This window comes from Lygodium microphyllum, chromosome 1 (assembly GCF_053477565.2).
Source record: "Lygodium microphyllum isolate KBCC chromosome 1, Lygodium_microphyllum_v1.1.10, whole genome shotgun sequence".
Classification (NCBI taxonomy): domain Eukaryota; kingdom Viridiplantae; phylum Streptophyta; class Polypodiopsida; order Schizaeales; family Lygodiaceae; genus Lygodium; species Lygodium microphyllum.
The window spans coordinates 129745355-129760522 of NC_141135.1; positions in this window are offsets into that span (position 1 = coordinate 129745355).

Here is a 15168-nt window from a genome sequence, read left to right on the forward strand (position 1 = left end):
AGATAAATGTCACACAGATTGCTTTTGAATAGAGATTTGACTCCTTCAAGGGAGTGATCTCCTCTTCTAATGCTCCACTAGAACCAACTTCCTCTTTCAATGAGGACTCGATTGACCTCTAAGGATGCTAAAGGGATTTCAAGGCTATTTCAAGTTTGGTTTGAGAATTAGTTACCTCTTGGCTCAAGGACTCATCTTCTGAGGATGCCTTGAGGAATGTTACATAATAGGAATCTTCTGAGTTCTTTTTGGGTTGTGGGATGGGTAGTTGTTGGCAAGGTGCATCATCATCATTCTCTCTTGTGAAAGGTTACTTTGAGTGATAAGAAAATTCTATCTAATAGCATGGGATCTTTTGCTTCCAAGGCTTCTTCCCTATGCCTTCTACTGGTAGGATAGATTCTTTCATCTCACTTTCATAGTCTTTTTTTGCAATGTCATCTTCATCCTCTTTAGACTTTGTTTTTGCCTCTATGGGGGTCGTATAAGAGAAGAACACACTCTCTCTTATGTCTTCTACTTCTGCTTTTACTTTTGCCTCTGTATATGTCTTTATCTCTGGCTCTGTCTCTATCTTTGCTACAACCATGTAACATGGAGAACAATACATCCATGCTTCTATCTCGTTGTCAGAGCTGATTTCAAAAGTCAATTAGGGTTAAAGTAGAAGATATTCACCCATTTATAAAAACTTTGTTTCTTTCAAAAGTCAACTTATAGTGCCCAGTGTAAAGGACTGTGCCTCTATTTTTTTTGGGAAAGATCTGTTGGACAACTTCTTCGTTTCCTGATGTGCCATCTGTTACTTCGTCATGGAAGAGTTTGTTAAGACTTCAATGGAAGTGGATCTGTTTTCTTTTTGCAATCCATATAACTTTAGCCTCACTTTGTTGGGTCCTTTGCCTAGGTTTAGGGTTCATTTGAACTAATCTGTATGTGCCCTTGCTTCAAAAAGTCACGGTCTTCCCAATAGCAGAGGGTATGAGCTCCCGTAGGAATTTGGTTTTACCACCAAATAGATCATCCAATAACTTATTTCTGTGAGGATTGTCTTTACATATGGGAGAATTCCCAAAGACTTGATTCTACTTTGGTCTACCAATTTGATAATCCACTATGTAGGCTACATTCCTTGCAAGCCTAGATCCTTCATTGTTACATCTGTCACTATGTTCACTGATGAACCTCCATCGATCAATGCATAAAAAATAAAGTATCCTTCAATCCACACACTAATCGTTAGTTTGCCAAGATCGCGGAAGGCATTAGCCACATCCACTTCTTTCATAGGCTCTAGGGTCTTGTTGGGCTTAGCTACTACTGGTGAGGGAGCAATCCTTAGGCCTCTTCTTCTTGTCAATATGCTTTTGAATTTCTTTTAGAAATTAGGAGACAACATTATCAATTTTTTGAATGTTAGATTTGGTTTGAAGGTGTCTAGGTCTTTGACTACATCATATTCTTTAATAGGATCTATAGGCTTCTCCAATTGGCTAGGAAATGGGGCAACACCCACTTTTATCCTTTCTTTTTATTCCAAGAGTGAAAATCTTTATATTTCTTCTACTTTTGGAGGTACTTCGGCATCCTCTATCTCATTGATGTCTATTCTTGTCTGTGGACTGTCTTTGTTGTGACGCTCTGTGTGGCACTACAGTGCTTTGTACTATATTGTTCTGCTCTATATTGTTCTCTTTCTCCTTGGGAAGATTGAACTTCACCTATTTGGCAGAGGGAATATTGTCTTTTGGAACTATGGGTTCTCCTTTCTTAGCATGCATTATTGCGACAACTTCCAATTCCACCAAATTGGAAGCACGTTCTTGGGTGTTCTGTTGGTTATCAAGAGTAGCTTTCATAGGAACTAGACTTGGACAGTCTTTTGTAGCGTGGCCTGCTCCTTTTAATTGACTGCATAATGGTTTATAGTTCATAGACCTTCTAGGGTTTGAACAGTTTGGTGAGATATGTCCCTTTTCTTTGCATCTATAATACTCCACCTCTGATCTCTTGCCACTACTAGACTCTCGTCCTCTATAACTTTGAGAGGGAAACATCCTTGTGCCAAAATTAGGACCAAAATCCCTAGTCTTGGGTCCAATATTCTAAGTTGTCATCTTGAATTCCAGCAAGTTGAATCTTCCTTCTTCATCTTTCTTCCTTCTTTTCTACATCTCCTTTTGAGAGCAAATATCCTCCATATGGTTCTTCCTTTAAAAATATGAATAGAAGGCTCCAGGGATGGGATGGTTGGTTTTTGGGTACAGTTAGTGGCTAAATGTCCCATTGGATGGCATTTTCCACACCATGTATTAGATCTCATCACATCTCTTTCGACTCTTGTAAAAGTGGATATGTTTGTGGTATTCACCTCCAGTGTCGTAGTTTTTCTGTAATCACGTCCATCAGCTCCTTCTTAATGCTTGTGACTGAATGGGATAGGTAGTCCTTTAAATTTTCACCTCCTAGAGTACTTGTAGTAGGGTTTTGGGAAGCCTTTGTAATCATTGCATAGAGTGGTTGGGTTGATCCAGAGGTTCCTCTATTGTGGTTTTGATTTAGAGCTCCTACTATTGAGATTGGGGGGTTGTTGGTTCCAATTTTGGTAGGATTCCATTGTGTTGTTATTGAGTTGCCATTGGGGGAACTATTCGAGGCCATTGTTGTTGTGGTTGTGTTGAGTGTTGAAATGACTTGTTTTTTGGCTGATTTTTGTTGTTTTTGAGAGCTGAATGGTTGATTTTATGGGATGATTGGTTGATTTGGAAGTGGATTGAGAGTGTTTTGAATGATATTGATTGTGTTTTGGAAGATCATGATGTTTGTTGATGGTTTTGTGATGTTCTGATAGGTTCTGATTGGTTCTGTATACCTTCTGTTTTGTTCTGTTTTGGTCTGTTTTGTTCTGATTGTCTTCTGTAGGGAGGAATGAAGTATTGATTAATGAAGATTGAGATCTTGTGAAAGTTTATTGAATGGTTTGTGAGAGTTTGGAATGATTTGAGAATGAGTTATGAAGTTTTGATGACCTTCTGTAACCTTCTGTAGGTCTTCTGTAGAGCTTCTGCTTCTGTTCTGTCTCTGTTCTGTTCTGTACTGTAGCTGTTCTGGTACTGTTCTGTAGACTGTTCTGTATGCTTCTGTAAGTGTTCTGTGGAATGTATATGTGACTTTGGGAAAAGTTTTCTAGCCTTGGAAAGAGGTGAATACAAGTGCAAAAGAGCTGGAGGAAGTGGAAGAAGTAGCTGCTGAAGACTCAAGAGAAGACTAGAGTGAAGTGACAGTAGTGAGCCGTGAAGAGACACTGTAGTGGCTCTGGTGACTCTTCATATCAGACATACCTCTTGGGAGGGGTATCCACGACCTAAGAGTGATTATTGAGAGTGATTTTGAGATATTGTAGTGAGGATATGATGTATTATTGATGGAGTGAGAGAGAGAGAGTCAGAGATAGCCAATTCTACTCAAACAGAGTGATTGTATATGAGAGATTGAGAGAGAAGACTATGAAGATATTGAAGATGAATACTATGTGATGTATTTCCATTCAAAGATGGCGTATTTCTTTGTTTTCTTTGTTCTATTGATGGATTTTGTGAAGATATTGAAGAATATGGTTGATTCTATCAAAACCGTGGGAGATCTACATGATGCTGCATGAAGATTTGTTGTGCATGGTGTTCTTTTCTTCATTGTGATCATATGAAACATGATAAACAAGCTTGTTGATGTTACAAGATAGATTTTCTTGCAAGAGAATTCCCTTTTCCTTGGTGTTCCTCTTGGGGCTCCATGTTTTTGGTGCGCAGCCGGGGAATCTTGCCATCAACAAGCACCGGAAGAGGCTGAAAATGAAGGAATTGGCATTGCCAAGAAGAGAAGAATTCAATGGATGTTTGTAAAGTTCCTTCTTCCACTGAAGAGTTGGAATTCCTCATAATCAAAGCCACTTTCCACAAGAATTTCATCCCACAATGGCGGAAACACATCACCATCATGATGCATGCTCTATGTGGTGGACAGTTTCCTCTTCCTATTGAAGTAGCAGAAACTTGCATCTTGGTGGCAAACTGTTTGGGAACAAACTGAAGAACAGAAACAGAGAGAATGACCATCCATGGAAGATTTGGCATTCATTGAAAAGTTTCCAGACAACATCAAGTGGGAGATTGTGAAGAAGCTTCAGGAGTCTTGGTCTGTAGAGGTTCACAAAGACAAGAAGGGAAAGAGTTGGAATTTGTTCGTGGATGCTCAACAGCAAGATACATGGGATGCTTGGTGTACTGATAATCTTCTATTTTTTCAATTAGCAACCCACTGGAAGCTAGTAGACAGAGTGTTTTTCACAACATACATTGTTGAAACCATTAGAAGCTGGCATTACTATGATGATGGTACCACCACAATGCTCAGACGTATGCATTTTGACACCTTCAGAACCGAATACCTTCCTCTGTGTAGTGGCATGAAAGCAGAATTCAGGGACGTTGAAAAGAAAGAAGTAGAAGAAATGTTGGCAAGAGAGTCCTCCAGAGACTGAAGCCTTTTGTTAACCCTCTGTGGAGCACTAACAACCTAGTGGAGCCAACCCCCTGATGAATGACGCAATAAAAAGGCAAGCGTTAGAACGAGTCCAGAGGTACGTGAGAAGAGAGAAAGCAAGAATCAGAGCCGAGAGCGAGCTCGCAGCAGAAGTCGCCTTTGACGCCCTTGCGGAACTCTTTACAGAAGTCCCAATGGCACATCAAGCCCTTCCTCCTCCTGCTGGAGGTCCACTTCCAAGCCAGATCCGTCCTGGAAATATTGATGACAGGCCAGCGAATGTAGTCCCATTGCCAGTTTTTAAGGGAGAGTACAATGAAGACCCCGATCTTCATGTAGCAGAGTTTATGGTAGTATGTGTGGCTAACAATGCCAGAACCCCTGAGCATTGGTTAGCGATATTCCCCGCCACTTTCAAGGGCGCGGCGTTTCAGTGGTATGAGAGACAAGCAGCAGGAACTTTTGGCACATGGGACGACCTGAAGTTGGCCTTCCTCACTAAATTCAGGCGTGAAGGTTTTGAAGAGCGGATGAGAGAGGAATTTATGAACCTAAGTCAGTCCTCTGGAGAAAGAGTGGAAGCCTATGTCTCACGAATGGAATCCATCCTGAAGAGATGGACTAACCATAATCTAGATGATGGCATTCAGAAGGGAGTGTTTCTCAAAGGATTACAACCAGAAGTCCGTAAGTTTGTGGAGCTACAAAGACCAGCCACCCTGCAAGCTACAATAGAATGTGCAAGACTGTACGATGAAGTGGAAGCTAGATTAGCGATGAATACAGGAAGAGGAGTCCTACCTCCTCTGATGCCAAGAATGATGTATCCACCAAATGCAGTTCCAGGGACTGTTCCCTATCCCTACCAACAGATGCCCCCGGTATCACAGTACAGTGCACCAAATCCACAGTGGCCACACTCCATGCCTCAAATGATGGCTCAACCACAACAACAATGGTCCCAACCAATTTCCTCAATGCCAAATCAGCAGCAACTGTGGAATCCTACCAACTGGAGCCAACAGCCAACAGTTCAAATAGGAGCTCTGAATCAGAACCAGAACAGAGACCCCTCTGTACTAGCCCAACCCGTTTATGCAGTGATTACAGAGACTCCTCAAAACCCTCCTGCCAGTACATCCGGAGGAGAAAGCTTGAAGGATTATTTATCCAACTCAGTTGCAAACATTAAGAAGGAGTTGATGGATGTGATTACAGAGCAACTACAGACGTTGAAAGTGAATACCGCTAGCATATCCAACGTTGCAGGAGCAGGAAGAGATGTGATGCGGTCAAATATTTGGTGTGGTAAGTGTCATCAAGCAGGCCATTTAGCCACTGAATGTACACGGAAACCAACCATCCCTGGAGCCTTCTGTTCCTACTGTTTGCGGAAGAATCATATAGAGGACATTTGCTCTCTGAAGGAGATGCATGATAGGAGAAGGAAGGAAGAAGACGCAAGATTCAACCTGTTGGAATCCAAAATGACAACACAAGATATTGGACCCAAGCCTAGAGAGTTTGGTCCTAATTTTGGACCTAGAAGATTTCCTTCCTAAAGTTACAGAGGAAGACAGTCTGGCGGTGGTCAGAGATCAGAAGTGGAGTGTTACAGATGCGGAGAAAAGGGACACATCTCACCAAATTGTCCAAATCCCCGAAGGTCAGTGGATTACAAGCCCTTATGCAGTCGATGCAAAGGAGAAGGCCACACTACAAAAGACTGTCCAAGCCCAGCCCTAGTGAAAAACAGTGCTACTGATAGTCCGGTCAAGGCCCAAGAGCCTACCTCCAATTTGGTAGAATTGGAAGTTGCTGCCATCATGCGTGCAAAGCAGAAGGAACCACCTACCCAGAAATAAAATAACCCTCCTGCCAGAATAGTGAAGTTCAATCTTCCACCAGAAGAACAGAACAGAACAGAGCCTAACAGTGCTGTACAGAGCCCTACAGTGCCACAGAGAGTCACAGAGACAGTTACAAAGACAGGACCAGAGGTCCAGGAGACAGAAGAGGAGGAAGTGCCACAAGTGGCAGAAGAAGTTCTTGTAATTCCTCTGATGGAAGAAAGAGGAAAAATGAAAATGGGTGTTGCCCCATTCCCTAACCGATTAGAAAAGCCAATGGATCCTATTAAGGAATACGATCTGGTCAGAGATCTAGATACCTTTAAACCAAACCTCACATTCCGACAATTATTGATGTTGTCTCCCAGTTGCCGGAAAAGATTCAAAAGTATACTGACAAAAAGACGTGGTTTAAGGATTTCTCCCTCGACAGCAACAAAGCCCAATAAGGCTCCAGAGCCTGTAAAAGAAGTGGATGTGGCTAATGCTTTCCTAGATCCGGGTACTCCAGAGACTGGTGTATGGATAGAAGGTTGCTTCATTTCAAATGCACTGATTGATGGTGGTTCGTCAGTGAATATTATGACGGATGTGACAATGAAGGATCTAGGCCTACAAGGTGTGCAACCCACCCAATGGCTCATCAGACTGGCGGATCAGAGTAGAATCAAGCCTTTGGGCATTCTTCCATATGTGAAGACTACAGTGGCTGGAAAAGATTATTGGCTAACCTATCTAGTGGTGAAGCCAAACTCTTATGGTACATCCTACTCTCTGTTACTGGGCAGACCATGGCTTTTTGAAGCCAGAGCAAGGACGGATTGGTTCAAAGGAACTTTGACCTTGGGCAGAGGACCCAACAAAGTGGTGCTGAAACTGTATGGTTCTCAAAAAGGACATGGATCCACCTCCTTGGAATTATCTTCTGATTCCCCTAACGAGGCTACAGATGGAACGTCAGCAGACAAAGATGCTGTCAAACAGATCCTTCCCAAGAAAACAGTGGCGCATTCCTTAACAGTGGAAACTGTAAGCGGACTTCCAAAAGATGCAAAGCCATTATCAATGGGTGAATACTTCCTGCCTGAACCAGAAATGACTTCGGAAATCACTTCTGACAGTGAGATAGAAGCATGGATGTACTGCTCTCCCTGTTACATGGTCACAGCAGAAGCAGAAGCAGAGACAGAGGCAGGAGAGGAAACAGAGAATCTGTTCTTCTGTTATAGAGCTCCTACAGAAGCAGAAGCAGAAGCAGAAGCAGAAGCAGAAGCAGACGCAGAGACAGAGACAGAGACAGAAGAGGATGAATATGATATGGACGAAGAAGGTGATGAAAGTGAGCCAGAAGAGTCTATCCCACCTGTAGAGGATACATTTGAGGAAGAAGTTCCAGAAGCATCAGAAGCCGATGAGCTCATGCTATGGGACAGAATGGCGATGGTACCATTTGGTCTGGTAAATGGATCTTCTCATATGCAAAACCTTCATAAGAAATGGATTAAGAAGAGCAAGCCGTCTTTTAAGTGTGGCTCCTACCGTCCTAACCCATCCTTGCCAAAGAAAGATGATGATGATGCACCGTGCCAACAAGCACCAGTCCCACAAACCCAACAGGCATCAGAGGGTCCCTGTTATGTGACGTTCCTGGATGTGTCATCATCAGAAGATGAGTCTTCAAGCCAAGAGGTAATTAATTTTGAAACCAAACCCGAAACAGCTCTAATCCCATTCCAACGTCTTAAGGAGCAACCTAAGTCTCTACCAAAAGAAGAAGTTGGTTCTAGTGGGACATCAAAAGAGGACATCACTTCCTTGAAGGAGTCGGATCTGTACCCAGAAGCAGTCCGCGGGACCTTTATTCGTGAAGTAGAAGGTGAAAGACAGTTAACCTTTGTGGATTCAGAAGGCACTGAACGCCACTTGAAGGTGGGTAGCAGTCTCCCAGAAGAGGAGTTGTCAACTTTGTACAACTTGTTGAAAGAGAATTTGGACGTGTTTGCATGGTCTTACAAAGACCTAAAGGGGATTGATCCCACAATATGTCAACATCATATTGACTTGGAGCCTGATGCCAAGCCAGTACGGCAACGACAGAGGCGAATGAACTCGAATTATTCCACATTGGTGAAAGCGGAGCTGTTGAAGCTTCTGGAAGCCGAGTTCATCTATCCAGTGGCAAATAGTGAATGGGTTTCACCCATCGTGGTTGTACCCAAGAAGAATGGCAAATTGCGAATATGTGTGGATTTTCGAAAGCTTAATTCCAAGACAAAGAAGGATCACTTTTCTATCCCTTTCACAGACCAACTGTTGGACACAGTGGCAGGACATGAACTTTATTCTCTTCTGGATGGATTCAGCAGATACAACCAAGTCCAAATCGCAGAAGAAGACCAATCCAAAACGACCTTCACCACAGAATGGGGGACCTACGCTTACCGAGTGATGCCATTTGGGCTCTGCAATGCCCCTGCTACTTTCCAACGAGTCATGATGGCTGCATTTCAAAATCATCTGCACGACTTCATTGAGGTATATTTGGATGACTTCTGTGTCTATAGCTTGATCCGTGAACATTGGGGACATTTGGAACAATGCTTTGACCGCTGCCGGGAGTATGGGATTTCCCTCAACCCCGACAAATGCATCTTTGGGGTTTCTTCTGGAGTCATGTTGGGTCACATTGTCTCTGCACAAGGGATATCAACAGACCCTGCAAAGATCGAAAAGATCGCCGCTCTGACAGCACCCACCAACCCCAAACAGTTGAGGGGATTCCTAGGCCATGTGGGTTACTACAGAAGGTTCATAGCCCATTTTGCAACAAAGGCAACTTCCTTGCACAAGCTTCTGAGGAAAGATGCAGAGTTTACTTGGACAGAAGAATGTGACAAAGCCTTTCACACTCTGAAGCAGTGTCTGATAGAGGCACCCATTCTGCAACCTCCTAATTGGACGAAAGAGTTCCATGTACACACTGATGCATCAATTGAAGGCTTAGGTGCTGTCCTCTGCCAGAAGGGCTCCTCGAAGTTGGATCAACCGATTTATTATGCAAGCCGAAAAGTCACTGATAGGGAACGAAACTATACAGTGACAGAGCTGGAGTGCTTGGCAATGGTGTTTGCCCTGGAGAAGTTTCGCCATTACCTCCTATCTACCCACTTTAAATTTTATGTGGATCATGAGGCCCTATCCTTCCTAATGAACAAAGCAGATGTGAAGGGACGAATGATGAGATGGCTCCTTTTATTCCAGGAGTTCGACTTTGAGGTGATTACTAAGCCTGGTCGTTCCCATGTTCTAGCTGATCATCTGTCGCGTATCCCACAAACTGCAGACGAGGAGCAAGATGATCCAGACCTCCCTGATGCTTCCCTATTCTTGGTAGAGACTGTAACTCCCTGGTATGCAGACATTGCCAATCTGTTGGCAACCCAACAGTACCCTCCTGGTATCTCTAGTCGGGAAAGGAAGAAGCTCATGCTAGAATCAGCCCCCTACACCCTACTCGGCGGTGCACTATACAAGAAAGGCAAAGATGAAGTACTCAAAAGATGTGTTGCAGGAGATGAGATTGGGACTGTTCTGAAGTCTTGCCACGACGAGCCATGTGGAGGTCACTTTGCAGGAGAAGCTACGGCGAGGAAGGCTCTGCTAGCAGGTTATTGGTGGCCTGCAATTCACAAAGATTCCTATGATTACTGTAAAAGATGTGATGCTTGTCAAAGAATGGGGAAACCCATGAGGACAAGTGCCATGCCATTGCAACCTATCCTTCCTTTGAAGCCGTTTGAGAAGTGGGGCATTGACTTCGTAGGTCCAATCAACCCTCCTACCAGAAGGAAACAGAACCGATACATCCTCGTATGTACGGATTATGTTACAAAGTGGTGTGAAGCTAAAGCCCTAAAGCGGGACGATGGTAACAGCGTGGCCCTGTTCATGTACGAGAATATCATCACCCGTTTTGGCAGTCCCTTAGAGCTGGTAAGTGACAGAGGCACTCGTTTCCTTAACAAAGTCATGGAAGAGTTGACAGAGTTGTATAAGATCCGCCATCGCAAGTCCACTCCTTATTACCCTAGAGCCAACGGCCAAGTCGAAGTCACCAATCGCATCCTCTGCTCGATTCTGACAAGAACAATTGCTGCACATCGTCGTGATTGGGACGATCGACTTACAGAGGCCCTCTGGGCGTACAGAACCTCCCATAAAGCAGCAACGGGACAGACACCTTTCCAGTTGGTGTATGGTACAGAAGCTGTTTTTCCTGTTGAATTGGAACTACCCTCTTTGAGAGTGGCGATCAAAGAGCGTTTGGGGGATGATGATTCACTGCAACGCCGTCTCCTGCATTTGGAATGTTTGGACGAAATTCGCAGGATGGCTCTACAGTGCATGGAAGCCACGCAAGCTCGACGTAAGGCTTACCATGACAGTTTCATCAAGCACAAAGAGTTCAAAGAAGGTGATTTGGTCCTAGCCTATGATTCACGCTTTGGCAAGTTTCCTGGCAAGCTCCAACAACGGTGGATGGGCCCCTATAAGGTACTTGCAGTCAACCCTAATGGTTCTGTTCAAGTGCAGACCGTTGATGCCTCTGATGATCCCTTTCTGATCAATGGATATCGCCTGAAGAAGTACTTCCCTCCTTGGGGATCTTGACAATTATGGACACTTGATCCTTTCCCTTGTTGGCGCGGCACTATACTTCTTATGATGCTACTTTTGATAACCGTTCTTCAATCACTTCTGATGAGGTGGACGCAACCCTTTGTCCCCTCAAAACCCCCTTCCAGCCTTGATCTCTTATCCTCTATTTTCCACCAGCGACAGTGGCGAGGTGGGTTCTGACAAATGGTCTTTCTACCATTCCCTTGTTCAATATAGAAAAAAAAACAAAAAAGAGAAAAAAAAAACAAAACAAAACATATCGGTCATGGGAGAAAAGGACTTAGGTCCCTGTCATGTCGACCTATTCTTCGAGAAAAGGTGGAAACACTCTCGGGAATAGGGGAAAACAAGAAAAAACAAAGAAGAAGGAAAAAAAAAAAACAAATCTGTTATGAGAGAAAAGGAAGCAATTCCCTGTCATAGCAGGCCTCGTTCCAAGAAAAGGTGATAAACACCCTTGGGCGAGAAGCTGGCTGTGGAAAAGGTGGTAACACCCAACAATCCAGAAAGTGGATTTATTAATTGATATCCCTAGGATCCAATTCCGAAGCTGCCTCCCTTGGTACGCTGTGTCCTGGGTCTTTCTGCAAAGTGACTACCTGTCCTCTAGCAGACGCTATGTTCCTGTCTAATACAATGTGCGATTTGATGGCTACCTCCCTGGGTACGCCTCTTCAACAACTGATGACGCGATCTTCATCGACACAAACAATCGAGTGATTTGAGCTTTCATCCTAACCGGATGGGGAAGTGAGTAAGGCTGCCCTCCTGTATCTATCCACAGAGCGTGAGACAGAGGGTGGGTTGAGTGTGACTGGAGTTTCTTCAATCATTTACCGAGAGGTGAGATTGAGGGACGTTACGACACTTGGAGTCAGGTATGTTCCCGTTTCCCTGTGCACCCACGGGATGGGTCTTTACCGTCAACACAAGACACATCACCCTGTTCTGTACACTGCACTGTAAGGCTCCCTTGCCTTCCTCCTTGCACTTATACCAGACGGGTTGGACGCACTAATGCACCATCAACTGTGCACCCTGGCATACTCCTTCTGTACCAATTCCCCTTTGACGATTCCTCAACCGGGTATGAGATATGGGTTTTAATCATGCTTCCTCGAGTGATATTAGTCATGGGGCGAGTGACTGTTCTTTCATTTCAATTGAGTGATTGTGAGTTGAGTGCAATATCCCTCATCATCGACGAATTTCCTGCGATTCCTTCCATCAGCTACCTCCCTAGGTGCTGCGGCGTGGTCCCTGCCATGACGAACGTGTGCTGTGAAGATGCCTTGGTCCCTCCAGCGCCGACAACAACACTGGACGTGCCATCGATACTCAACCTTGATTCTTGACGCAACGGGCCAAGTTTTTCTAACCCTACAACTTCTGTTTCTTAGTGATGTTCATATTTTAAGTGTGGGGAAGTTAGTGGATGGTCTGTGGCGTGGTCCTAGGTCCCTGTTGCTTGGTTAACCCTATCCGTTAAGGTCTTAAGTATGGGGACGCGTCCCTGCGCGTCTATGTTGCATACCCCTCTGCATATGCCTTATCTTGCTCATGCATATATGCCATGACTTGCTTTTATCCTAATGGGATCCCTTTCCACCCTTCCGGTTATGTTCTACCCACCCTTGGGGGCTGTTCCCTTGCAGTTTTCCTTCATTCCTTGATTTTGAGGTCCTTCCATGTGAATGCACCCTACGTTCACCAAAGTCCTCATCCAACCTCATAGCCCTGTTCCCCCCATTGAACTGATCATTTTTTCTTTTTACCTACCCCTGTTCCGGTGCACGGTTTTTGAGTTATTAATTTTTGAAGAATTTTACGCAATTTAGACGATTTTCCATGTGAATGCACTTTTCTTGCTTCGGAACCGTGATCTGACATCATAGCCCTGACTAGTGCTTTTTCCCTGACAGTTTTCCTTTTTATTCCGCATCATTTCGATACATGGTTTGTCCGTTATTAATTTTCCGGGTTTTCACAACTTTTTCGTGTGTATTTTTGACATTTTTCCATGTGAACCTGCCCTATTTGCATCGGAATTCCAATTTGATTTGACAACCGTGTCCCCTGTGCCTTCCCCTACCTTTTTCCTTTTTCCTCCACCCTTTTTCGACTTCTGGATTTTTACTTATTAAATTTTAAATGAGTTTTCGGGAGTATTTTTAGAGTTTTTCACATGTGAACCCCTCTTACTTCCACCGGAACTGCGTTGTATTGTAATAACCCTGTGCCACCCCTTCCTGCGGACATTTTTCCTTCTTACTGCATGTCATTCCGGTGAATGGTTTGTTCGATATTAATTTTCGATCCCATTTTCGGGTTTATTTTTTGGGTTTTTCCCATGTGAACGCGTCTTCTCTCAGTCGGGATTATGTTTTGATGCGATAGGATTGTTGGGCACATCTTTCTGCACAGTTTTCCTTTTTTTTGCACCTCATTCCGATGCACGGATTTTTCGATATTAATTTTTAAATTGCGTTATTGGTTCATTTTTTGTATTTTTTGCACGTGACCGCCCTTTACCCCTCCCGGAACCCCCGTCCCGTATTTTCCTTGTTTTCCCCCTGTGGTCCTGCCCACTTTTTGTTTTTACGCTATTTCGTTTTGACGTCCGGATTGGGAGTTATTAATTTTTCTTTATTTTTACGTGTATTCGCGCGCCCGTTTTGCGCATGAACGCGCCCTTTTTCGATTTTACGTGTCTCCACGCGTCCCCGTCGTGTCCGCCTAACCCGTACCGTCATCCCGGTTCCATTTCAATTCCGTCACGGCAAATTTTTTTAACCCCGCCCCGCGCCCGTGCGCGGGACGGGGATACGCCCCCTCTTGACCCTGCCCATCCTCCCCTTGCCCTTGTCCATGTCCATCCTCCCTTACCCCTGCCCGCCCACCCTGCCCATCCTCCCCTTGCCCATGTCCACCCTCCCCTATCTCCTTCTACCCTCCTTTCTCTCTCCCCGTCCCCCAACCGTCATCCTCTCCCTCTGCGTTCTTTCCCTCCCTCCATCTCTTCTCCTCCTTCTCCTCCATTTCCTTCACCCTCCCCTCCTCCTTCTCTGCTCCTCTCCCTCTCATCTTCCCCTCCTTTCCCCTCCTCCTCCTCTTTCTCCCCTCCTCCCTTGCCTCCTCCTCGCCCTGTCGACAGCGCCTGCGCCGCCGCCCGCACCTCCTGGCCCTGTGGCCCGCCGCCCTGTGGCCTGTGGCCCGCCGCCGTCGCGCCTCCCTCGCCTTCGACCACCTGCCCCGCCGCAGTCGCAGCGCCGCCCACGCTCCCGCGGCGCCCGCCCACGTCGCCTCTGCCCGCCTCCCCCTCCTCTACCACCGTCGCCGCCGTGAAGTCGTCCCGGCCGCCCGTAAAGTCATCCCGGCCGCCTGCTCTACCATCCGGCCCGCCTCCTGGCCGCCGTTCTGGCCGCCCCCTCGTCGCCAGTTGCCGCCCTGCCCGTCCTCTGCCGCCTCTGCTGCAGCTCCCCGCGCCTCCTACCATGCCCAGGCCACGTCCGCTCTAGTCTCCCGCCTTTCCTGCCATTCAAACCAACCCCCATTCACCGTCCCCCTAACCTTCCTCTAAAACCCCATTCCCACCCACCCATTCCACCCCACTACCCCCCACTAGCCCCCCTTCCCACCCATCCTAACCCCATCCCCATTATCCCCCCACTAATCCTCTTTCCCACCTCCCACCCCTTCCTTCCCACCCCTACACACACACCTCCCAACCCCCATTACACACCTAACCCCCTCCTATTACCCTCTGCAGGCCCCCTTTCCCCCATTCCCCACCGAACCCTCCCCTTGCCTACCCAAGAATACCCACCCAACCACACACTCCTCTACCAAGCCCCCATTCCCCCCAGCACCCACTAAACCCACCCCCATCCAACCCCCCATTCCCACCAACCACTCACTTTCCCCCCTTGTCCACCCTCATTTCCCCCATTACCCACGTGCACCCTAACACACACTACCCTACCCAAGCCCCCCGTCCTACCCTGCAGACCCGCAGCAGCTCACCACACCCCCTCCATCAACCCCAGTCCCACCTACAACCACCCTTGCGCTGTCGACACGCGTGCGGGTGTGTACG